The 26,611-nt window shown below is 41.3% G+C and overlaps 1 long non-coding RNA gene across 1 annotated transcript; it reads right to left on the reverse strand.

Moving 5' to 3' along the window:
- Positions 1 to 1,711: 1,711 nt before the first annotated feature.
- On the reverse strand, positions 1,712 to 26,611 carry LOC135175066 (uncharacterized). The gene is made up of 3 exons (XR_010302198.1): positions 26,403 to 26,611; positions 23,287 to 23,394; positions 1,712 to 1,789 (listed from the first exon to the last, which is right to left on the reverse strand). It is a non-coding gene; the product is annotated as an uncharacterized LOC135175066 (long non-coding RNA).

The raw sequence follows: 26,611 nt of genomic DNA on the forward strand, positions 1-26,611 counted from the left end.
ATGTGCACTTCACACCACTTTTCCATTAAGATTATAGCTGTGGATAAGAAATTTTGTTGTGAATGTTATCTGTGAAGTAGCTAGTCTAAACTTAAAGTTGAAACCTCTTTATGGAGACGTGCTGATTTCAACCCAGAGACTGTTTCCAAGAAACATGTTCCATTGAAGTGCCAAATGTCCTGACTGCCCACACTGATAAAAGACAGTTGTGGCCTTGAGATGACAAGGGAAGACAAACCTTTGAGTCTGAAAACATTTACAGTGCAGTGCTTTGAATGAGCTGCTTTAGGAAAACTTCCCCTTGGAGTCCCTGTGTGCATCAGTCATTATTCTAAATGGCCATAGGTCATCATCTTCAACATTAAACTGTTCTGGAGTCCTGTATACCCCTAAATTCCTCTCCCTCTGTGGTTTGAATGGGAGAAGAAAAAGGCAGGAAAAGACCTGTTTCCCTCCCCATGCTCTGCCGGTGTGAAGGGGGAGCAAGGGGCCCTTCCGGCACGAGGGGTGCCCATGCAGTGCCCGCGCTGGAATCGGGCTGGGATTGGCTGTGGTCTTTGCACCTAGGAAGTGGTAACTCTGCTCTTTGTCTAGGAAGAGTATGAATATTGGGGGACTTCCTGCCTTAGAGTTCTCCCCCACCTTGGAGTTCATGCCTGCCTCAGAGTTCACCCCTGCCTGGATAGACTCTGGTGCTCTGCTCCCAAGGACAGCTTCCCACCATTAGCATCCTTTATGAAGGCTCAACAGGCCTTAACAACCCTCTGACTGCCTCTGAAAGAGAGGGAGGGGACAAGCAGCTGGACCGCCCTCTCCTTTCAACCAGCCGACTCACCTGTGAGTGAATTTTGGCTCAGCTTTATTGTTTAGTGGGAAACGCTATCATTTAATAGCTCAACAAGCCTTTCCCAACTTCTGACTTCCAAAATAGTCAAATTACCTATGGTACCCTTGTAGATCTTCTCAAACGAACTGAATCTGCTAATTAAAACTGAATTAATTTCTGTATCTAGTTTTGGGGGCAGGTTTTGGGGAAATAAAGCAACTCTATTTTTGTATAAATTCCTGACTCGGCCACATTAATTCCCTGCCTCCACAACATAAACCCACTGACTGGCTCCCCAAATTCCTCAACTTCGATGGCTGTAAAGCCAGCCCAACAAACATGCCAAAAAGCCACTCCAGAAGATACTTTGCAGGGTCAAATATATCTACAACAAACTGACATAGGCCAAGGTTATGCAGTAAGAGTGAAGATGCTCCTATGGATTCAGCTAAGGAGATTTGTACTGTCTCTTACAATCTACCCTTAATCATGGACATAAGTCTATTCTTTATTATTCTTCTTAGGACTTTTTGTTTTAATTAAAGGCTCTGTAACAGCTTTATGCACTTAAAAAGTACAATACATCCCACACTGTTATGCAGCTCTGCACTGAGTTGCAGGGATGCCTAACAGATTTGAGGTGGATGTATGTCTATTTTGCAAACTTTTCTTGAGGTATTTTTGTTTGATGCCTTACTGTATAAAACATAGAAAAGCATTTATTGTTTTGTTCTTTTTTCCTCACTATTTTGTCTGTAACCTAGTCAGGAAAAAACCTTCTAGATTTGTGTACTTGAATAGTTTCCCCCCAGAAAAAAAAATTGAAATCAAGTGCCTTAAAAAAAGGAGAAAGGCCTCTCTCCATCAGTGTAAGGATTGTGACTTACCTGAACTTTCCTGTGAAGTAGCAGTTCAGGTGTGAGCTCTGTGAAACCTGATAAAGTCTTGTAAATTAGGAACAACCTATAAGGAAAAAAAAAGAAAGGTGTTTGGTTTTTTTTCTATTCCCCTTGAAAATGTAATTCCTAGAGAGCTAGATGGAGGCTTCCCATCAGCACTTCATTATCTTCTGTCCTTTAGAAGATGATCATTTTTTCACACTTGACAAAGAAAAAAAAAAAACAGGTTTATTTCCCAATTGCCCATTATATTTGCTCTTAAATTTGTGTCTAAACCTTCTTTTCTTCTTAGGTCAGAAGTTCCTTCTTCTGTGCTTATGCTTTTAGGACACAGAGAAGTGGAAACTCCATTTCAGTGAAGGTGATTTTTTCTTTCTGGTACAAGCATGTAGTTTCAGCTGAAAAAAAGAAAGATAAGAAAGCTGCAACTCTTCACATCGTTGGTGGTGAAAGAGAAACACAGAGCTAGGTTCTCAACCTAGTCCTACAATTTGCAGTGCTAAGAAAGTACAGTGAACTAATCCTCAGGGCAAGCATTGGGAAGCCTGAAGTGCAGCTGTCTTCTTGGAATTTTTGGCATCTCACACCATCACCAGCAGGCTCTTAAGAAAGCAATTGTGACCTGGAAAACTCACACGTATAGATTTTAGACACTTACAAATTGGCCCATATTCAAAGCTAAGTGTTTCAAATTCTTGAAAAGACTTTTCTGTCTTTGCTTGAAACACAGACAAAACAAGACTAGGACAAATTAAGTGGTGTTGTTGGGGTTTTTTAAGGCAGATGTTATCAACTAATTAAAGAGAAGAATAATCTGGCACATGCAGGACACCAAGGTTGAGCTTCTCCAGTGTTGAGGATACAGAGATAAAGGGTTTCAACATGTGGGTAAGCCCAAAGAGTTGTGATGAATAGGCATTCCAGGGAGTTCATATTTGGGGCAGTACTGTTTAATATCTTTATCAATCATCCAGCCAAGGGGCACAAATGCATCCTCAGTAAGTTTGCAGATGACATCAAGTTGGATGGAAGTGTTGATCTGCTTGAGAGTTAGGGTGTTCTACAGAGGGATCTGGACAAACTGGATGGATAGGCTAAGGCCAACAGTATGAGGTTTAGTAAGGCCAGGTGCCAAATCCTGCACTTGGGTCACAACAATCTCACACAACACTATAGGCTTGTGGCAGACTGCCTGGAAAACTGTCAAGCAACAAATGTCCTGGAGGTATCGGGCAGCAACCAATTGAATATAAGCTAACAGTGTGCCCAGGCAGCCACTAAGACCAGTAGCATCCTGGCTTGTATCAGAAGGAACAACTTATTCCAAAAGGAAGTTACTGGAGTTCTGAAACATGGAAACATGACATATAGTCAGGCCAACCTAAAGTGCATGACGATTCCATGGTGATGAATTGTTCAAGGCAAGGTTGGACATGGCACTTGATGCCATGTTCTAGCCTTTAACTCTGTGGTAAAGGGTTGGACTTGATGATCTGTGAGGTCTCTTCCAACCCTGATGATACTGTGATACTGTGAGATCTTACAGTATTATGAAATAATATTTTCTCTGTCTGTAATATTCCTACAGCCTATCCAATGGACTAGAGGTTCGATATGAGCATCAGCAGCACTGGAACATTTGGACATGTCATTCCTTCTGATGAACACTGTATTTTGCATGTATTGTAAATTGTGGCCAATTTGATACTGTACTGATAGTATAATATTGTGCAGATGGTGCATGACAAGGGATTTGCATGTGCTGAAATCTGAAATACCCAACTTTCACCTGTTTCTGTCCCTAGGAACTGCCTGACATGACATCAATTTGTATTTCAACAAAGCTTTGTGTTGAAGCACAAAGATGACCTCTGTTGTCTGGCAGTAATAATTGCTCCAGCAGAGGGATACTGTGATACTGTGAAGACTTTGAGAGCACCAAAAAGCCTTGGTATAGCCATTTGGAAAGGATAATAGACTATAGGATCTTTGCAGGATTTTAATGAAGTAGACAGTGGCAACTGAAAATGAGTCTCAGGCTAGTGCCTGTAGTGACAACATTGTCCACAGTACAAAAAGCTACTTCTCCTCCAGTCAGCGCTGGCTGCAAAAAACAGTGGATGTAATTTTACTTCATAGTTATTTGTTGAGATTGTTCCCTCTCTGTTCCATTTTCACTTCTTGTGGAGAAACTTAATGCCTGGTTTCCTGTCTTAGACAGTAGGTGCTGCCATACATACAATCTTCACAATGATTATTGCCAGAGTCAATATATAAAGTGTGCTTGTATATGAGAAGAAATAGCTTGTATCTCCTTCAAAGTCTAAGATACATATAGAATGCTTTCATCTACTGTATAAAGTCTTGAACCAGGCATTTGTTCTATGCTTTATTTTCATCAGAAAAGCAGTAGACCTTGACTCCAGGTGTGTTTTTAATAGAAGGGCTTAATGAAAAGAGATTTCCTAAGAGTATTACTCAGTTATGTCATAAGAGATTGCACAGACTCTATAGTCAGCTTCTTCAGGAAAGAAAAAGAAGATTGCCTTTTTAGATTATCGTCATGCTCTTTCTCTAAGATGCTCACATTAAGATGAATTAAATGATTGCCCAAAAACCCTCTTTGAAACCCAGTGGAAAGAAAGCATCTTCTAAGTAATTCTCTAATTCTCTAATTCACAGTCTCCTTTCTTCCATACTATGACTTTAATTAGTCTAGTTATGATATTCAATGGTAACAGAATCAATTAGGTAGCTGGATGACCATGTCTTGTAAGTAATTATGAATGTTTTCAGCTAAGCCAACAAATGTGCCAATTTTGAAAGAGTGAATGAAAATATATCTGACAGATTAATTCTCATGTACAACCTCTTGTCCTAATATCTTCAGCCTGCAACATTTATTTGGACTCTTCATGTATTAACAATTGCCCCAGCAGCCTCCCTATTATTGTTCAGATTGTTTTCTTCCCATACCTTAATGCATACTCTAGTTTTGTGAATGCTCCATAACATACAGTGCCTGTGGAAGCAAATGTGCTAAGCTATTGCTGAGTAAATGACTTTGGAAATTAGTTGGAGGTTAATTCTTTGCCTCATTGGCCCCCCAAAGTAGCCAAACTGTAATTGATTTTGATGGCATTTGCAAAGTGCCTTGGCCTGTTGAATAATGAAGGAACACTTACAGAGACAGCCACTGAATATAGAAACAATTATGCAGGGTATCAATGAGACATCATTAAAAGTTTAACGCTTCTGCACTTAATCAACTTTACCCTACCTTTAACAGCTTTGCTGCTTTAGGAAATCTGCAAAGTTTCAAGTGTCAGTATGTTGTATACGTTTTACATGCATCAGTTCAGAGAAATGTTCACTCAGGGTAAGCCTACCTAGCCCTGACATACTTAAGGAGATGTTAAAACATAAAAGAAAGATTACAGTCGATTATTTGTGCTGGGAAAATGTGAGGTCCTACATGGGTGTGTTGCATGGAGCATTCATCAGCCAATGATCACAGTCCCCTAATGACAGTATCATCTCACTCTGTTGTTCGCTTACTCACAGGTAACATGAGAAAGGTCAGGTTATTTTTCAGTTCTAACAGATGCAGCCAATCAACAACCATGCAATTATTCCCTTGGGTTTCCAACTCTTTTATATAATTTGTTTTATGACTGACAGTGGTGATTATATCTGTGGCTGAACAGTAATTTATAGAACTTTTTATGCTTGTGTTAAATAATTACTCAAGCAGAAGCTGCAAGGATTTTAAGAAGCTAATGAACCTAGACTATACTATCATGACTCGTACACACTTTCTAGTCACCTCAGTCAATGTCTGAAGCAAAAAAATGCCTAATTTACTAAGCTTGCATGAAGCAGTCTACTAAGCAGGATTGAATGGACACAGTGGTATTTTAAAATATCACACAATGCAAGATGAAGAGGGCTTTTAAAGGTAAGTACAATATCATTCCTCTAAAGACAGCTTTGTTATGGATCATTAAAGTTTTGGGACAGCAGCTTAGTGCCTGAATCCTGAATGACCAGTCCCACATTATTTCAATCACCCTGGCAATATCACTCCACTTGCAACAGAAATGTGGTAGATGCCAAGTTTCCTAACATTAGCACAGAATCTGGGATCTCTGGGATTTAAACAAGGTGCCCTCTTTTCTCAGATTATTCTCTATTCCATGTATGCACTATACATCTCATTAAGAAACAGGACTTACTTTTCTAGGAGGAAGTTCTTCACAGAGAGAGTGGTTTCCCATTGGAATGGGCTGCTCAGGGAGGTGGTGGAGTCACTGTCCCTGGAGGTGTTCAAGAAAAGACTGGATAAGACACTTGGTGCCATGATCTAGTTGATTGGATAGGGCTGGGGGATAGCTAGCTCAAACATCCTTCAAAAACTGTTGAAATTCTTCAGCACTCTGGATTTCTTATTTACATCTGACCTGCCAGAAGTCTCATCTGCCACCAGACTTGTTTCACAGCCTTTGCTAGTATTCAGCCTGTGCTTTGTACATTGGTCATCTGAATGGGCTAGTAAAAAAAAAAAACAAAGCAAACTTGGTCTCCCTTGCACAATATTGATGTGTGGAAATCTGGTACACAAATAATTAGCTTAATCAGAAAGGCATATTAACATTAGAAGGCATCAGCTGCAAGTCACAGATATACTAGGCAAAGAAACTGAAGAAATCAGACCTTCAAGGTGAACTTAGAGAACCCTCCTCAACTAAAAATACTATGTCTTTGCAAGGGCTCATTAAGAGATTCATGTGTCTCTGTTACAGTTAGGTTTTTCTGAGGGTGTAATAGGCTGAGTTTGCTCTTGAATACTTGAATATTCTTTATGCAAGTCAGCCCAAGTTGATGGATCTTTTATCTAAGACCTTCAGAGGGTTACATCATCAGTCACTTATATTTTGTTTTATTTGCTTTATTGACCACTTACTCACAGCACATAATGCTTTTATCTCAGAAATTTGGAGCAAAACTAGAAGTGGGTAGATTCAGATTGGATGTCAGGAAGTTCTTCACCATGAGGGTGGTGGGACACTGAAACAGGTTACCCAGGGAGGTGGTAGAAGCCCTATCTCTGGAGGTCTTTAAAGTCAGTCTGGGTGAGGCTCTGGGCAACCTGATACAGTGTGAGGTGTCCTTGCCCATGGCAGGGAGACTGAAACTAGATGATCCCTGAGGTCCCTTCCAGCCCTGACAATTCTATGATTATGCCTTTGCAAGTGAGTATCTCCATGTACTTACTGACAATTTGTTCATCCTCTTTCTTATAAAAGTATGTGATATACTGGATATAGAAAGCTGTAGTGCATCATTAACCTCTGATACTGTAGCATACTGGGTTTGGTTTGTAACTCATGTCCTACTTTAGATTTAGTGTAGTGGACCATTCATTTCTAAGTTTTTCTAACAGGTCAATGCTATTCCTTCCCAAAATACACAAATATTGAAGAGAAATTTGGTGGGCCATGAGTTTTCATATATTGCTATCTTTATCCCTAAATTATCTTTTTTTCATTTTTCAACTTTTTGCACTAAAAAAATTTAAAATTACTGTCCACTAATAAAACATTTTGAACAACATTTAACTTAGACAAAATCAAAAGCTATTGTGTCTATCAAAAAAAGGAAAGTGACAGGGACATAAATTGATAGAACATCTTTAATTTCCCACCCCCCATAATTCATCTGCTATTTCTACATATAAGCATCAAAAGGCAAACACTTAACATAATGTGTCACAGCCACACTTGAAATTGCATTCAATTAGAGTAATAATGTCACAACATATATTGGTTTCTTTCTAATGTCTCCAACAATTCTACTAGCAAGGCATACTTAGTTAAGAAGCTTTCAATTTGAGGTACTAATGCAATCTGCCATGACTAAATTCCTAAATACTTAGCTGTAACTCTACCCAGAAAGCAGTGAACATCTGAAAATAAAACCTTCTTCTGCTCTAGGGGTCTGACCTATAAGGTCAATGAAGGGTGACAAAGCTGGTGAGGGGCCTGGAACACAAACCCTATGAGGAGAGGCTGAGAGAGCTGGGGTTGTTTAGCCTAGAGAAGAGGAGGCTCAGGGGTGACCTCATTGCTGTCTACAACTACCTGAAGGAAAGCTGTTGCCAGGTGGGGGGTGGCCTCTTCTCCCAGGCAACCACCAACAGAACAAGGGGGGACAGTCTCAAGTTGTGCCGGGGGAGGTATAGGCTGGATGTTAGGAGGAAGTTCTTGCCAGAGAGAGTGATTGGCATTGGAATGGGCTGCCCAGGGAGGTGGTGGAGGCACCGTCCCTGGAGGTGTTCAAGAAAAGACTGGATGAGGCACTTAGTGCCATGGTGTAGTTGACTGGCTAGGGCTGGGTGCTAGGTTGGACTGGATGATCTTGGAGGTCTCTTCCAACCTGGTTGATTCTATGACTCTATGAAACCGTGTGGATATTTACAACAAATACCACCACAATGCTTATTTATCATCCTGTAGTTTTAGTAACCCAGCAGACACTATCAGCACTCATAGGGTTATTACTACAATTCACATATAACCTCAAGCATGATCACTATTTTTTTTCCAAAGGAATATCATTTTAGAAATACTATTAATTAAGGTAAGAATATTTTTCATAACAAAACTAGTCGATGCTATGATTCTCAAGGAGAAATAAATTCATGTAATATTATTAGGTTTGTCTAAGGAAGGACATGTTTCTAATACTGCTTTTCCAAAGAATCTGAAGGGATCATCTGGAGCAAATGCTGAATGACAGGATCAGTCAAAAGGCAGGCATAACCCCACAGAAGGCCAACTTGCACAAAAGATTTTGGGAGGAATGCATTCCGTGAGATATGATGGCAGAGGGGAATGTGGATGCCCACTAAGAAAGAAAGGTACACTTTTTTTTCCTAATAATCCCATAGTGAATTCTCTGCCTCATCCAGTATCTCTAACTCCATAACCCAAGCAAGCTAAGGGCTTTTAAGACATTTCTAAACCCCATCTCTTTTTCATAATAATAAAAGTTTCTAAACCACAGCAATAGTAGAGCAGCTATAATTTAAAAACCTTTCCTTATGATTTTCACTGCTTCAGTGGTTATGTTTTCTACACAGAAATGTTGCCATGAAAAATTACTTATAGTGAAGTAACTAACCAACATAAGATCCTACATAAATCCTGTTTGTGCTGGATGATTTGTGACCAGTTCTTCGGTCAATAACTGCGCATCCAAATTTATAGAGCTGCTGTCCTGTGTGATCTATGTTATCTGAAGTAGAAGTCAGGTTTACACTGCACAGAAATTTTAACACATTCAGGCTCCTGGGAAATTTTCCATAAACAAATTATTATTTTTCCCCTCTAATTGGAATGTAGATGTATTCAAGGCCATAGTGCAATAATGAGAAAAAGGGACTAGTTTTAAACTATTTAGCTTATGTACTGAGCACACTCGTGCTAATTTGTTCAATCAAGAAGAAAATTAATCCATGTAGAATTCCATGTTATCATGGCAACAGTGCTTCACTACTCAAGATGGTCAATTTAAAGTTAGCTCAGAGATGTTCTCATTCCCATGATGTTCACTTGATCTAATTGGAAAAACAATCTTCTTATTCTGAGCATGGGTGATCATCTAACATCCCAGATTCCATACCTTCAGTTGACTCTGTGTCAATATCTCCATTAACATCACAGCAGAGTTGATGTGAGTAGCAATTATTATATTTGTGTGTCTGTGCTAGTTTGAAGCTAGCTAGAATGTTTTGGTGAGAAGAAGTAGATCACAGGCTGTGAAAGGAAAACAATGGTGATGTCTACTCCCCTCAGAGTCTTGCTGAAGAAGAAACGAAAACATTAGATAACACTCTTGCCATTTTCACTCACTCTCGCTCTGGCTGCTGGCTGAGCAGCGTCTTACTCCCTAACCTCACCTTCCATTTGGCCTAACCCGCTTTGCTTCTTAACCTCCTGGCTGAACCTCTATTCGTCCTCGGGACTGTGGTAAGGTTGAGAGGGGCAGGGGGAAGGTGAGGGGTGGTTGAGAGCCCCTCCTGGGGACTCAGGTTTCTGGGAGGGCTGTTGTGTTTCTGTATTACCTTTTTACCCTGTATATTTCTGTCTATGACTGTATATACTGTAAATAGCTGCTTGTCTATTGTGCTAGCTGTAAATATAAGCTTCATTCATATTTCCAGAGCCGGCTGAGACTAGTCTGGGTGATTTCTAAAGTGTGGGGGGGTGGGGAACACCCAAACCATCACAGTGTTTACAGACTCACAACCAATCTAACAGTTGAAGGTATGCCTTGAAATTGAACACTGGAAGTCCATCCAGGGGTGGATAGTTTCTTTCTGATATTAGCTTCAGACATATCATTTCATATAGCTGAAATCTCTGCTTCCTAACTTAAATCTACTCATGCTCTTCTCAAACTACAGAAAACAAGAATTTAAATAAATTAAATTTTTATCAGAGCCAAGCATGCATTTCTGTCTTCACTGGAACCCTTAAACAGTAGCTGAAGAGGAATAATCTGAAAAAAAAAACCCAAACATTTGTAGGTGGTGCCCCTTAGAGAAGTTCACCAGTCCAGAATTAAAATGACTGAAAACTACTAAGTGCTTTTGAGTAGGAAATTAGTATTTGGGTGGCTGCATTTTGAGAAATTAGCATAGGATGGTAAAAAGTCATTCATTTTTTTGGGTTGGTTGGTTGGGCTGGGTTTTATTTCAGTTTGTGCAGAGGCACTGTGACAAATGCAGCCACTCTGACAAAGACCTTACAACGACCAGGATTTGCAAAGGACCTGGTAAAGATCCTGCTTGGGCACCTGATGGCTACTAAAAGGTGTCTAATGGTCTATGCCCTGAACTTGCCTTTGTCATGTACTACACTCAACTAATTAGAATGACCACAGTTCTGACTTGACTAGGATATCAGTTGAGCCCTGCAGAAGCAGCTCACTCAGACCAAGTGGGTTTTACAGTTGCAGACCCTCTCCTTCATCCAAGGAAACTTCCTAGAATTGAGTGAGCCCTCATTCCCTGTTTGGTGAGTGAATATTTCTTCTGGATGTATCCTTGAATGAGCCCTCAACTCCTCTTGGGTGGAAGACTCTGTGATGGTTTGGGTGTTCCTCGCCCCCCGCCACTTTAGAAATCACCCAGACTAGGCTCATCCGGCTCTGGAAATATGAATGAAGCTTATATTTACAGCTGGCACAATAGACAAGCAGATATTTACAGTAGATACAGTTATAGACAGAAATATACAAGGTAAAAGGTAATACAGAAACACAACTCCCCTCCCAGAAACCTGAGTCCCCAGGAGGGGCTCTCAACCACCCCTTCACCTTCCCCCTACCTCTCTCAACCTTATCCCAGTCCCAAGGAAGAACCTAACACCCAGCCCTAGCCAGTCAACTAGACAATGGCACTAAGTGCCTCAGCCAGGCTTTTCTTGAACACCTCAAGGGACAGTGCCTCCACCACCTCCCTGGGCAGCCCACCCCAATGCCAATCACTCTCTCTGGGAAGAACTTCCTCCTAACATCCAGCCTGTACTTCCCCCAGCACAACTTGAGACTGTGTCCCCTTGTTCTTTTGCTGGTTGCCTGGGAGAAGAGACCAACCCTCACCTGGCTACAATGTCCCTTCAGGTAGTTGTAGACAGAGGAGCCATGCTTGATCATTGTGTGACTGTGGATGTAGTTTATGTGGACTTTAGTAAAGCCAGACCAATAATTCTATGATAACCTTTTGTTCTTCAGGACAGTGAGCTGCCTTTTGGAACCTGAATCCCAGGAAAATAAATTTGATTTTATTTACCAAAAGTTCTACAGAGTTTAAAAATTGTGCTTGGCAGATAAAGACTGCATCTTATGAGGCAAATCAAGAGAAGTTTCATGCTGCATAATGAACCAGCTGGCAAAATAGAGAAGTTTAGAGTGATATTTTTTTTCTGTTATTGTTTCAGATAAGGATTTGTTTAATTGAATAAATGTTTTGGAGCAACTTTATTAACCAAATCATTAGAATAACATAACAGGTACTTAATGATTGTCACTTGATCACTTGATTGCTTTTATTGTTATGATATAGACATAAATTATATTGGCATGTAAGGTTCTTCATACCTTGATACAATGACTGCATGTGCTGCAAAATTCATCCAATTTTCATTTCATTGTGGCCTTCTTTGATTTACTCTCTCTAGTGAATGGGGATTATTTCAAGACTATTAGGCTTTTATAAATATACAACTTTACATTCCCAAAGGTGAAATATTGTAGAGAGAGGATTTCATGTATGTTTATATCTAGATTTTGAAAAGGCAATTGCATACGTAGAAATAAATATCACTTCTTTGCAGGAGGGCAATGAATCCATTCCGTTAGCTTTCACGAGCTGGAAGAGAACAATGGGAGCTACTTTGGTCCTAAGGCTGCAGTAGTCACAGTAGCAGCTGTTACACAGTGAGTTCTTAGCATGGATGAAATAGGGCAAGCTTAACACTGCTTAGTCTTTGCACAGGCTGCAAAGTGTAATGCCTCAGTACATATCTGCTTGAATGCTGTGACATGAGTTGCTGTCACTTATGACAGTGTTCTTCCCTCATATTGCACCAGTTCCTTATGGAAAAATCTCTTTAACTGCACATTGGTCATTTATAGGTTACTGATGCACAACTCATCTGACTCAGGCCAGAGTGGCTGAAGGCAACTGCACAGTGAGTGTATAATGAAGGACAGGCTGGGGAGATGAGGAAGAGACAAGATTTCTAAACCTCACTTTCACTCACTTTCTCCTTTTAAGACACTCTACTTCATTTAACCAATTTCCTTTCCCTGGCATCCCATGAGGATGCCAGGGAAATGCTCAACCTTATCCATTTTTGTTGCCTAGGAAGTGCAGTAAAATGGTGGAAAGCAATGCATGAACTGAGTTAAAACACAGTCTTTAGTCTCCAGAACTCTGTTTTTCACAGAGAGAGTGATTGGCATTGGAATTGGCTGCCAAGGGAGGTGGTGGAGGCACCATCCCTGGGGGTGTTCAAGAGAAGCCTGGATGAGGCACTTAGTGCCATGGTCTAGTTGACTGGCTAGGGCCGGGTGCTAGGTTGGACTGGATGATCTTGGAGGTCTCTTCCAACCTGGTTGATTCTATGGGAAGCAGCACAGTAAAAATACGGCAGCTAAAAGCTGGGTAGAAAAAAGGACATAGTGACATTTCTACAAAATGATTGCTTCGTCTCAGACCTCTTGGATCTTCAGAAACCACTTTAAGTTTAGGTAGAAATCTAATTATAAGACTATTAACACTCCTAAGTAGAATCGAAGCTCAGCTCTAAACCAGGATAGCAGAAGTGCCTTTCCTACCACGTAACTAATCGGTCCTTTGGAGCACTGGGATTGCCAGCATTGACACAGTGAAAATGAAAGGCAATTTGTAAGTCACTGATAATGTAGTAGGGAAGAACTAAAGGAAAATGCATTTTACCATTGGTTTGTCAGTTTCAGAAAGTTAGCCATGGCCCACCAGTAGAAACCAAAATGCCACACGTCTTCAGTATGTGTTTCCACAGAAATTCAGTGCAAACAGAGGACTGCTAATAGATGTGGTGAGCTGACCAAAGGACACTTTGGCTCTCTATGCCAAAGCAAGACAGCAGTTATTTCATTGGATTGAAGGATTTTCATTTCACACCCCAGTGAAAGCCAAAATATGAAGTCCCAAGCAGATGCCATTTTTTTGGATTATGTCAGTCTGAGTAGCCAGCATATATTAAAATTGCATGTGTCAAAAATAGTTGTGCTACATATGTTTAGGTGGTGCTCATGAAATGACTTTTCAGCCTGCCATTGCAGTATAGCAAAACTGAGAAAAAAATCATTAGAAAGTGTGAATCTAATAACTTGGGAACACGCTGGCCTTATTAGCTATAAGAAAAAGACCTTGCTCCCTGAACAATTTCTGCAAACTGTCAAACATCAGCAGCTATGACAGCCTTTGCTTGGCTCTGCGATACTATCCATGCTGTGGACTGTTTGCCTGGCGTTCTGCAGATAATGGAGATGATGCAAATGAACCTGTCTGTCTCACAGGCTGACATCAGACCTCATCTTGACACAACATACAAGTATTTTTATGGAAATTGCATCCTGACATCCAAACTGCATCCAAATATTTGTAATATGTTATCTAAAATTATTTGTCTTGGGTGGGAAAGAAGCAGACATAGCAATGAGGCAGGAAAGAGAAGAATGACTGCATTTTTTTCTCTTTAGTCATTAGATAAATGCATTAAGAATTACTGCATAATGAAATACAAACACCAGATAACTGATCAGAGACCATTTCTGAAAAATACTTATTGACACAGTCTTTAGTCACTTTGAGGTGTGCCCTTGAAGCCAGGGGTAAATAGCTTATAAAGAACACAGTTATGTTCTAATATGGTACAGGCAATATTTGCCACAGCTCAAGCTTCAGTTCTGCTTTGAGGAAGACCCCTGCAAGAGTTCACCAAAGACAAAAACATTCTCAGTCACACTTATGACAAAATGAGTGGGAAATTATCTTTTCTTCCCCTCCAAGTCCCAGGAAGTATGATAACTGATAGAGCACAGGCAGAAATTTCTGGCCTGCACATGAGCAATACCTGTGGATTATCTCCTTGCCCTCTGCATCTGAGTAAAGACAACAACCACACTTCACTCCTGTGGGAGAAAAAGTGCTGATCTTCAAGACTAGGATCCAAATGATTCTGCTCTATTTCACCATCTGTCAGTTAACTACCAGCTTGTTTTAATTCACTCAACCAGGATCCATCAGTTCCTGGTTTTGCAAGATGAGAGTCATTAAGAAGCCAAATGTGAGCATTTCAGTGGCACGAAGACCCAGGAGTTGTAGCTGAAAGACTAGTCACAGGAGTCTGAAAGCTGAAAGTGGGGAAAAAACCTGCTGTGTCATGGTGACACATTTTATGAAAATGAAAAAAACACCCAAAGGTAGAACACTGTCAAGAGCTAGGGCTAGGAGGGACACTAGATGAGTAACAGATGCTCTATATCCACCCCATTCCTTTCCAAACAGGAAGAGAAAAGCCAGCAACAGAACAAGGGGACACAGTCTCAAGTTGTGCCAGGGTAGGTACAGGCTGGATGTTAGGAGGAAGATCTTCCCAGAGAGAGTGATTGGCATTGGAATGGGCTGCCCAGGAAGGTGGTGGAGTTGCTGTCCCTGGAGGTGTTCAAGAAAAGCCTGGCTGAGGCACTTGGTGCCATGGTATGGTTGATTGGCTAGGGCTGGGTGCTAGGTTGGACTGGATGATCTTGGAGGTCTCTTCCAACCTGGCTGATTCTAGGATTCTAGGATTCTATGACATAAGGTAAATAAAGTTTTATGGGTTAGAAGAGAAAACAAACAACCTTAACTAAAATAATGATGACAAAATTAAATATGTGCATACAGATGCAAAATCAATATCGACTCCACCCCCCATCCCCTCACAGTGGCAATCATATTGCCTTCACCATTGTTACTGTGAACAGGCAAGGGGAAGTCCCAGACTGAAATCAGCAGCAGATGAGAATTAGATTCAGGAGCTGAACTTGGCAATTACATTCAGAAACACAGGGATTGAAGCCAGGGTGCATAAAGTTCTGCTGGGATGCTGATTGTTGAAGAAGAGGGCTCACCCTTTGTGGTCCCTCAGATTTATACTGAATGTAACACATATGGAATGGAATATCTTGTTGGCCAGTTGTGGACCACCTGTCCTGCTAGCACCTCCTTACAGGTGTGACCTCTTACTTTTAGCACCCTCAATGTGCTACACAAGATATAGTAATGTCCTTGGTCTCTGTAGGAGTAAGCCTTTCTGCATATCAGTCCATAGTAGCAATTACAAACATTAAGCACTGTCACTTGAGGAAGCAGCCATTCTCTGCAAAAATAAGTCATTAACTTCAGAAAGTGCAGTTACTTAGAAAAGACTTAGCTGAAAAGTAAAATCTCTGAACAAAATTATTCTCTTCTAGCTCAAACCAGGATAGATGTATGTATTAAAAGACATGTCACGGTATCACAGTATCACCAAGGTTGGAAGAGATCTCATAGATCATCAAGTCCAACCCTTTACCACAGAGCTCAAGGCTAGACCATGGCACCAAGTGCCACGTCCAATCCTGCCTTGAACAGCCCCAGGGACGGCGACTCCACCACCTCCCCGGGCAGCCCATTCCAGTGTCCAATGACTCTCTCAGTGAAGAACTTTCTCCTCACCTCCAGCCTAAATCTCCCCTGGCACAGCTTGAGGCTGTGTCCTCTTGTTCTGGTGCTGGCCACCTGAGAGAAGAGAGCAACCTCCTCCTGGCCACAACCACCCCTCAGGTACTTGTAGACAGCAATAAGGTCTCCCCTGAGCCTCCTCTTCTCCAGGCTAACCAATCCCAGCTCCCTCAGCCTCTCCTCGTAGGGCTGTGCTCAAGGCCTCTCACCAGCCTTATCGCCCTTCTCTGGACACACTCAAGCATCTCAATGTCCTTCTTAAATTGAGGGGCCCAGAACTGAACACAGTACTCAAGGTGTGGTCTAACCAGTGCAGAGTACAGGGGCAGAATGACCTCCCTGCTCCTGCTGACCACACCATTCCTGATGCAGGCCAGGATGCCACTGGCTCTCTTGGCCACCTGGGCACACTGTTGTGATCCAGTTTTAAGGAAGGATTAGTTCTAACTCTATGTATTTTATGTATGCTTATGGACAGAGAAAGTAAAAACTCAATGAATATTCAGTTAGAAAAATATTAACCTTAAAAAGGGTGCAAGTGGATGAATTATGTTAGCTCTTTGGTCCTCCAGTAAACAACAGCAGGGAAGAACCAAGTGTAAATTTAAGGTTTCCAAATGAAGAAAAGAAAACAGAATGTCCAGAAAAATAATCTTAAAATAAATATTTTGGCAAAATATTTCATAAATATTTTAAAGCTGCTCTTAAATTTGTCATTGTAACTTGGATAATTGAACTTTTAACTGTTTCACTGTTTTTGTTTTATTGATTCCTACATTCCCCAGGTTTAAGAAGAAAGAAGTAAAAACATTTTAGTAAATAGCATGTGCATTTTTAATGACTGTTGGATATCATTACTGCTCATCCTAGTGCTTGGGGTTTTTGGTCTTGGTTTTTCTTTCTTGTTCACTGTTCTGGCCACTATTCAGGTGATGAACACCTTCTTTTCCAGCTTTTACACACCGGAGAATGAATCCTACACTTTCACTTCCAACTCTAATTCTGCTCCTGTACTTTGAAGAGGTAACTCTTAAAAAGTGACCAGACATCTAGGCTCTCAATAGCAGATTCTCATCTAAGTAGTTCCAGGAGTAGCTTAAAGTTTACTCTCTTGAAATGCAGGATAGAAAGTCTGATGAACTTTTGTTCTCACTGCACCTAAAACTTAACATTCAGCTGTTCTGTGATCACTGTGGCCAAGCCAGACACCTACTATTACATCTTCTGTGAGTCCTTCTATATTCACAAATAGCAAATTTAGGAGACCACCTTTCCTAGTTCATTTACTGAGTATTTGTGACAAGAAATTATCTTCAACATGCTTCACAAATTTCTCAGACTTGCTTGTCACAGTAGTATGGTGATGTCTGGGAAATTGAAACCTCCCACAAGGATAGGAGTTGCTGATCCAGAAATTTCTAATTGCCTGTAGGATAACTCATCAGTGCTATCATCCTGGCTGGGTGATGGATAGTCAGTGACATCTGCCCAATGACATCTGCTTTGTTTTACAGCTCCCTAATCCTCACCCAGAGACTCTCAATCACATTATTCCTAACTGCAAGGGATGTACAGGCAAACTTCTCCCTTACATGCAAGTCCTCCATCTTGCCTACCCTGCCTATCCCTCCTCATCACCCTGTAACCCTCCATCTCACCGCTCCAAAATATGATCCTTAAGGTACAGCTAAGCTGCAGAGTAGAACACCTAAGCATCAATCTTAATTTAGTCATTGTAGTTAATATTCTCCATTAGTGTCTAGAAAACAAAATCAACGTTCATAAGAGAGTTCAAACACTGAAATTTGTTCTCATGGCTTCTTGACCTTAGTTTCTCCAGTGATGCTAAATTACACATTCCTACTAGACAAATGGGAATCAGTGCATTGTTAAATGCTAATTCCTTGAATCTTCACAGAGATTTTATCTGTGAAGGCAAGTCTGGGTCTTGGACAGGTTATGTTCTTGTTATTTAGCTCTTGCAGACTATAATATTTTGATTCTCCACATAGAAATAAAGGTCTCTGCAGGAAAGCAGACATTTATAAATTAGTTTGCTGGGGTTTTTTTTTAATGTGTAACAGAAGGTGAGAAGTTACAGAATTTAACTTTTAGCTTTTCACTCATTGGTCTTCTCTAGCATTACTAAAAAATTTCTTGTGAAGGACAAGAGACTTCTGAGACAAGGAGGCAAGACAAAAAGATCTATATGGCTTCATTTTAACTAGATCTGGGCTCATTCTATCTGTGAACACCAAAGAGAAGATCTGTCCCATAACATCGAATTACTGATTATAACATCAAAATTCAGGTTACTACGTATTACATGAATGTAACTCTGGCCATCTAGAAGTTCCTAATCAAGTCTGAAGTTAACATTTAAAGCCCTCTCTAATCAGTGAAATCAGAGATCCCTTCAATGTGATTCACCTCATCTACCATTTTGATGGTTTGGGTGTTCCCTGCCCCCCCCCCCCCCCCCCCCCCCCCCCACTTTAGAAATCACCCAGACTAGGCTCATCCGGCTCTGGAAATATGAATGAAGCTTATATTTACAGCTGGCACAATAGACAAGCAGATATTTACAGTAGATACAGTTATAGACAGAAATATACAAGGTAAAAGGTAATGCAGAAACACAACTCCCCTCCCAGAAACCTGAGTCCCCAGAAGAGGCTCTCAATCACCCCTTCACCTTCCCCCTACCCCTCTCAACCTTATCCCAGTCCCAAGGAAGAATTGAGGTTTGGCCAAGAAGTTAAGAAGCAAAGTGGGTTAGCCCAAATGGAGGGTGTGTTAGAGAGATGCAGCTCAGCCAGCAGCGCAAGTGAGAGTGATGCTGAGTGTGTTATCTGTGTTTTGACTTATATTTTTATACATCTCAACAAGCCTATGAGGGAAGTAGACATCACTCTTGTTTTGATTTCACAGCCTATGATCTAGTCCTTGTCACCAAAACATTCTAGCCTGCTTCAAACCAGCACAACCATAGGCACACTGTCCATGCCATGGTACCATTCCCTCATCAATAACTGCAACAGGAGGGCTAGAAAAATAGTAAAGGCTAGAAGCGTAATCTACAGTCAAGTGCAATGAATCCCATGCTAAATCACTTAAGCATAGTAGGTCTGAAAGTATGATGATGGTGAGAGTTAGAGGTTGAATTCATTTAATGTATCTACTTGCCGAAACTGGCAAGACTGCCACAGTCCTGCATCCTCCACTCCAACCAGCAGTGAGGCTGATGTGTTCCCAGCAGGCAGGCATACATATAAGAAAGCTCCACAAGCAGAAGAGTTGCCAATGGATATTAATAGGATGACAGGACAGAGTGCCCTACCAGATACTTGATACAGCCATCCAAGAGTACTGACCAGCCTGTAAGCAGCCATTCCTTTTTATAGAATCATAGAATTGTCATAGATCAACCAGGTTGGAAGATACCTCCAAGATCATCCAGTCCAACCTAGCACCCAGCCCTATCCAGTCAACTACACCATGGCACCGAGTGCCTCAGCGAGGCTTTTCCTGAACATCTCCAGGGACGGTGCCTCCACCACCTCCCTGGGCAGCCCATTCCAATGCCAATCACTCTCTCTGGGAAAAACTTCCTCCTAACATCCAGCCTATACTTCCCCTGGCACAACTTGAGACTGTGTCCCCTTGTTCTATGGCTGGTTGCCTGGGAGAAGAGACCAACCCCCACCTGGCTACAGCCTCCCCTCAGGTAGCTGTAGACAGCAATGAGGTCACCCCTGAGCCTCCTCTTCTCTAGGCCTTATCCTGCTGGTTTCTCAAAAAAAGCCTTCCCCAAAGCATCAGCTATCACTTTCCCTGCCTTTCCTTCCTCTCCTAAACATCCTGTTAGAAGTTCTGTGCAATCTTGACATGCTCTTCTCTGCATTCTATACTGTGCCCCTTACCCTTGAACTGCTACTTCCCTCAAGAGAAAAGGCAAACCAAAGTGTCACTCTGTTGACTCATTTCAATGTTTTCGCACATGAAGCCAAGTATCTCCTGGGCTAATCCTGGAAAAGTCCAAACAGTAAGTCCATTTCTCTGAGTCCCTAATTGAGGCTTCTGCCTGCCCTTGAGCCTTTTTGCTTCCCTAGGCTGCTGGGGATGGGCCTGGGATCAGCCAGGGCATGGTATTTTTTTTTGCAGTCAGATGTGTGATAGCATACAGTCTGTATGGAATCATCTGACTACATGTTCACAGGTAGCCAAATTCAGAAGTACTAGCCACCTCAAAGACACTCCCAGGATCACAGATCACAGGATCAAAGGATGTTAGGGGTTGGAAGGGACTCAAGGAGGTCAACGAGTCCAACACCCCTGCAGAGCTTATGAAATGTCTTGTGATTTCTGGCACTGAACTTTTTATTGTGGTCTTAGATGGCTTGCAAAGATGCTTCTGTTTGGCTGCCAGTATAATTCTGTTTATTAGGGTAAATATATTAAAATCAGGAGTAAAGCTCTCAGGAGTTCTCAGGAGATAAGAACAGAGCAGATAATTGATTTGCTTGTTTATTTTTTTAGCATGAGAGGTGCTTAGTAAGTGGGTGATGGGTACAGTTTAGACCAAGTCTGATCTAAAAAATCAAACTCAGTCTTCAGATCTGAATGATGAACTACTTTTTGATGTGAAGTCTGCTGTGGGTCCTGAAGACTGACCAGGGTCTATCAAAAAGATTAATAATGACAGCGTGGAGATTAATAAGAAATACAAATTGTGATGAGTGTCCCACGACAGATTTCCAAAAGTAAGGCATGAAAACAGTCCCAGGGAACAAGGCTGGAATAAGATTTCCATTGCATCACTGTGTCATATGAGTTGTGTTTTTAGAAAAGGAATATTATTGCAGTGATAGCACTTCTTATAGCATGGTTAATATATATGTAGTATATGTATGTACAGTTAGTCTTTCTATGCCTAGCACAGTTTTTCCTGGGCATTCATTGCCAACCTCTTACGATTTTCTCAACTTGGAAGCCATTGAAGTAAAGGCAAACCTGGTCAAAGCTATTTGTGCACTTAAATTAGCTCTGAGCAACTCAAACCTTTTTTCCTCTGCAATTTTGAGGCAGACCAGGGACAGTAGCTTCAAGTTTAAGGAGCTCTTTTATTTCCACCAGGTGTTCATTGACTGAATTCTTGATTAACAGTTGCTTTGGCCATGTAAAGAATTTATGTCCCCTTTTCTGAGCAAGTTAATCTGAATGATACTGCATTTGGAGTAATAAAACAACACAAAGACAGATACAAGACCACATTCCAGTGCACACACTTCTCCCACAGCGCACATGCCTATCAGCTGATCTGCCAATTGGCCAATACTGCTGAGAGGTAAATAAAATTGCTGTAAAGCCTAGATACAGCTCCAGTTCCTCCAGTAAAAGTCTTGTGGAGGGCAAGAGATGCATCTGAAGCAATAGACTACCATCTCAGATAGAGATTGAGAAGTCAATAATTGAAGATAGAACGTATCTATGAAGAAAAAGCCCCTCACAGTATCACTGTCTCCTACAAACTAATCTGCAAGAAACAATTTTAACAGATTAAAGTTAAAAAAAAATCTCTCCTGAGTACTAGAATTGCAAAATATATTCCTTATTTTTAATTTATTACTACAGGGATAAAATATCCTACTTGAAGTGTCTTTCCCCCTCCCCTTCTTTGGGAACTATGCCATAAAACATCTCCAGTGATCTGTTGTCATCTGTGCTAGATGCAGAAAGACACATTCTATCATCAAAGCAGAGTTTCTTAATGCCTTGCATTGGAAGTATAAAATCATGCATGCAGAATAAGGAGACTGTAAAAAATAAACCCAATACCAAAGTATAGAAAGCAGCTCTATATGATTTAAAGATTATTTCCTTATCTATTCAGGATTTTTTGAAAAAATAGTTCTGTCTTTCTACAGATCTTCTGTATTAAATTGGCAAATTTGCTGACTAAGTGGAAATGAAAACATATAAAAAGATTTAAAGTGTCTTAAGCCTTGAATAAAAGGGCTTTTGGTATAAATTTGTATGACTAGAAATTATTCTTTCCATTTGGTTTAGAAATTGACTTACTAAATATGAGGCAGACTTTGAAAATATTTTTAATACAGGATTTAATCACGTTCTGTACTAACATTTGTCTCCATAAAGGGATAATTTCAGAGGAGGTGACAAGAAATACCTCTAATGCTGTGTAAATGCAGTACAATGAGGGTTACTAATCTTTGATGATCATCTGTTCAAATGGAGCAGCCTTGTACAGTAAGATACCAGCCCCTTTGCCAAAGCCAGACAGGTCTTCAACGTCTTATCCCTGGGGGATGTAACTAATCAACAGATCACCAGATGAGAGGGTTTGATCACTGTAGGAAATTGCTCAGAGAGTTAACAAAGAGGAACTCAGTAAAAAGGATCCAGAGAGGTAAAGAAATCTAGAGCAGAAAAGGGAACTGCAAAATATACTTTAATGGTAGAAAAGTCCTTTCTAAAGCAACAGGAGTGATGTGAATAATGGATAGTGAGATGAGTTGTTTGACCACAAAAAGTGAGGAAAGAAAAATCTTTTCACAGGTGATATGAAGAATGATGCTTCACTTTACCAGAAAAAAAAAGAAGCTAACACTCTTCCCAGAGAGAGTGATTGGCATTGGAATGGGCTGCCCAGGGAGGTGGTGGAGGCACCGTCCCTGGAGGTGTTCAAGAAAAGCCTGGCTGAGGCACTTAGTGCCATGGTCTAGTTGACTGGCTAGGGCTGGGTGCTAGGTTGGACTGGATGATCTTGGAGGTCTCTTCCAACCAGGTTGACTCTATGATTCTAAGCTCCTTACATCACATATCTTCCAGTCAACAAGTTAATGCAACTCATGCTTTTCTAAAAAATAGCACACTGATGTTTTACTTAAAGTAACTTCCTAACAATATGCAAACATAATCTGTTTTCAGTTTAGTACAACTTGTATTAGACAACAAACATCATCAATTACAAACCTCAAATTTTCAGGTCATAACAAAAAAAAAAAAAAAAAAAAAATCCAGATCAGTCATTTTTATAGCAGACTTTAAGTCATTGGAACATTGAAACTCATAGCCCAGTGCAGCAAATGGAGCAAAGTTTCTAAAGTTCCCAGGAAGCCTGGCAGCATTCACAGACAGTCAGCGTCTCCTGAGGAATGGAGAGTCAGGCAGCAGAAGCTGTGTATCAGAAAACTACACGAGGGCAAAGCAACTCTTACCTTTTTCTCCCAGTGAAATTTAAGTTCCAGTTGGATCTGGGGGTCCAGCTCACAGCTGCACTTGCCTGGAAAGACACAAGGTGCACTGGAGGGCTTTTTGTTGCAGTGCTGCAGGCAAAACAAAAAAGCAATTTAGTTTCTCTTTCCCTTTCTATCTGCTTCTATTAAATCATCTCTTCCTGACTTTACTCAAATAGTGCACTCACAAAAACACATATTTTGCCTCCACAACACAGAGAGTAATATCATCCACCCTCAAGGGCTGGACATCTACCTTCATTACCAAGTTATACATTCTGAACAAGTTATTTTGTTTGGCAATTTCCTTTTTAAATAAATGAAGAAATATCCCCACTCTGTGCTAAAAACATTGTTTACAAAGGACGAGCTGACTTCTGAGAAAACACCATCTTAGAGGAAACAGAAAGGACCTTCCCAGGGAGAAGGTAAAATCACTAATAGGAACAGTAAAAAAACACATTTTGCTTGACAGTCTGAAATAATTATCATTCAATTGAAAATAATATTACTTATTGACATTAATATTTGTGTAGGACATCAATTTTCTGTGCTGAGTAGTGTAAGCATCGAGTCAGTCATCAGCAAGTTTGCAGATGACACTAAGCTGGAGGCAGATGTGACTGAGTTGGAGGGCAGAAGGGCTCTGCAGCGGGACCTTGACCGCCTGCATAGATGGGCAGAGTCCAATGGGATGGGGTTCAATAGCTCCAAGTGCAGGGTGCTGCACTTTGGCCACAACAACCCCATGCAGAGATACAGGCTGGGGTCGGAGTGGCTGGAGAGAAGCCAGACAGAGAGGGATCTGGGGGTGCTGATTGATACCCTCCTGAACATGAGCCAGCAGTGTGCCCAGGTGGCCAAGAGAGCCAGTGGCATCCTGGCCTGCATCAGGAATGGTGTGGTCAGCAGGAGCAGGGAGGTCATTCTGCCCCTGTACTCCGCACTGGTTAGACCACACCTTGAGTACTGTGTTCAGTTCTGGGCCCCCCAGTTTAGGAGGGACATTGAGATGCTTGAGCGTGTCCAGAGAAGGGCAACGAGGCTGGGGAGAGGCCTTGAGCACAGCCCTACGAGGAGAGGCTGAGGGAGCTGGGATTGGTTAGCCTGGAGAAGAGGAGGCTCAGGGGAGACCTTATTGCTGTCTACAACTACCTGAGGGGTGGTTGTGGCCAGGAGGAGGTTGCTCTCTTCTCTCAGGTGGCCAGCACCAGAACGAGAGGACACAGCCTCAAGCTGTGCCAGGGGAAATTTAGGCTCGAGGTGAGGAGAAAGTTCTTCACTGAGAGAGTCATTGGACACTGGAATGGGCTGCCCGGGGAGGTGGTGGAGTCGCCGTCCCTGGAGCTGTTCAAGGCAGGATTGGACGTGGCACTTGGTGCCATGGTCTAGCCTTGAGCTCTGTGGTGAAGGGTTGGACTTGATGATCTGTGAGGTCTCTTCCAACCCTGATGATACTGTGATACTGTGACACTTCACATCACATAATGATTATACTTGCTCTCTGAGAAGCAAACTCTGACAATGAATGTCAGCTATTTTCAAACTTTCTTCTGATTTTTCTCTCGAGCTTACTGTAGAATTGTAACACTCTCAGATGAGATGTTCAAAAGTTTTTCAGCATCTCTTTTCCTCAAAAGCAGGTGTTCAACAGTCACAAGTAACCTCAATACCTGAATAGCACTGCAACCTTTAAAAAGTGAAGCCTTCCAGGCAGATGAACCCAAGCATTTCCAAAAACCAAAATGAATATTTTCATGCTATTTCACCTTTCTTTTAAACATTTGGAAAATACATTGAAAGAGCACAGCATTTCTCAGTCATCTGGTTTGCAAAGATGTGAGCTTCAGAGCACCAGGTTCTTCATGAATGACAAAGCCTTGTGAAAACTATTTGCAGTTACACTGAGACAACCAAGCATTGCACAGTCTCCTTTCTACCTGTAATCTAACTTTCATTTTGAAGAGTGATGCAGCAGGAGCTCAGCATATTTTCAAAGCATTCATTCAGTCTTGATGAACAGCATTGCACTTTACCTTTCCCTAACCTGATTGCAGAGCCAGCTGGTGATTTCAATGCAGCTTTCTTATAACTGCCATCGATTTACAAAAATAGAAATGTGCAATACAAAGATCCTTCCCTTCAACTCTTCCTTATTTTATTTCTCACAGCATCTTCTTTGAGCCTTTCATTTGTAAAGAGCCTTGTATCTCCTAGTTCTCTGTTACATCTCTGCTTTTTTCTCATTTATTCTGTAGTTATTTCTTTCCTTATCTCTACAGCTTCTCAAGACTGCAGTGTCTCATTAAAATAAAATTGGAACTGTTAACTTCCCTATTCTCAGTAGTTTCTCAAGGTCTTTGAGACACAACAATACAATCCCATACCTGTCAATTTTTAGAGACCTAGATTAAAACTGAGGCAATGTAATTCCTGCCTTGTATCCATAATGCCCTAAGTAGCCCCAGAACATAGAATCATAGAATCATAGAATCATAGAATCAGCCAGGTTGGAAGAGACCTCCAAGATGATCCAGTCCAACCTAGCACCCAGTCCTAACCAATCAACTAGACCATGGCACTAAGTGCCTTAGACCATGGCACTAAGTGCCTCATCCAGTCTTTTCTTGAAGACCCCCAGGGACGGTGCCTCCACCACCTCCCTGGGCAGCCCATTCCAATGGGAAATCACTCTCTCTGTGAAGAACTTCTTCCTAATATCCAGCCTATACCTACCCTGGCACAACTTGAGAATCTGGTCTAGACAAAGAGTGTGTTCGGGCACAGAGCTGGAAGAGAAACTTCAAAATGGAAAAGGTTCTCATACAAGTAAGAAAATAAGACTGGGGTTACTTTTCCATTCAGCACAATCTGCAATAACTCAAGGTTAGTTTGAGAGCTGCATTTGCACATTACTTATAAAACAGATTTACATACCATATTCCCTAGGAAAGGATGATGCTAAGTTGCACTTTATGGCAGACTGACAGTAAAACTAGTCGCACTCCATGGCAGAGTGACCGTAAAACTGAGTGTCTAGAAGAGACTAAATCATTCCTTCTCCACCATATTGTATAAGACCCATTCTTAGGCTGTACCTCTGACAGGGTGAACATAATGATGATTTGCTGATCAAATTATAGAGATGCTGGTGATGTGGTCAGAAATTAGGCTGTTTCTCTGTATAATCTTTTGGAAGTCTTTATTCCAGGACTCCACATGATGGTGTTTTGTCAACACTTTTCACTGAATTCTTGAAGCTGTGCAAAGTCTGCTGTTAGGTTTGGTTCCTATGTCTCCAGGCAGA

Source organism: Pogoniulus pusillus, chromosome 4 (genome assembly GCF_015220805.1).
Source record: "Pogoniulus pusillus isolate bPogPus1 chromosome 4, bPogPus1.pri, whole genome shotgun sequence".
In the NCBI taxonomy this organism is placed as follows: Eukaryota; Metazoa; Chordata; class Aves; order Piciformes; family Lybiidae; genus Pogoniulus; species Pogoniulus pusillus.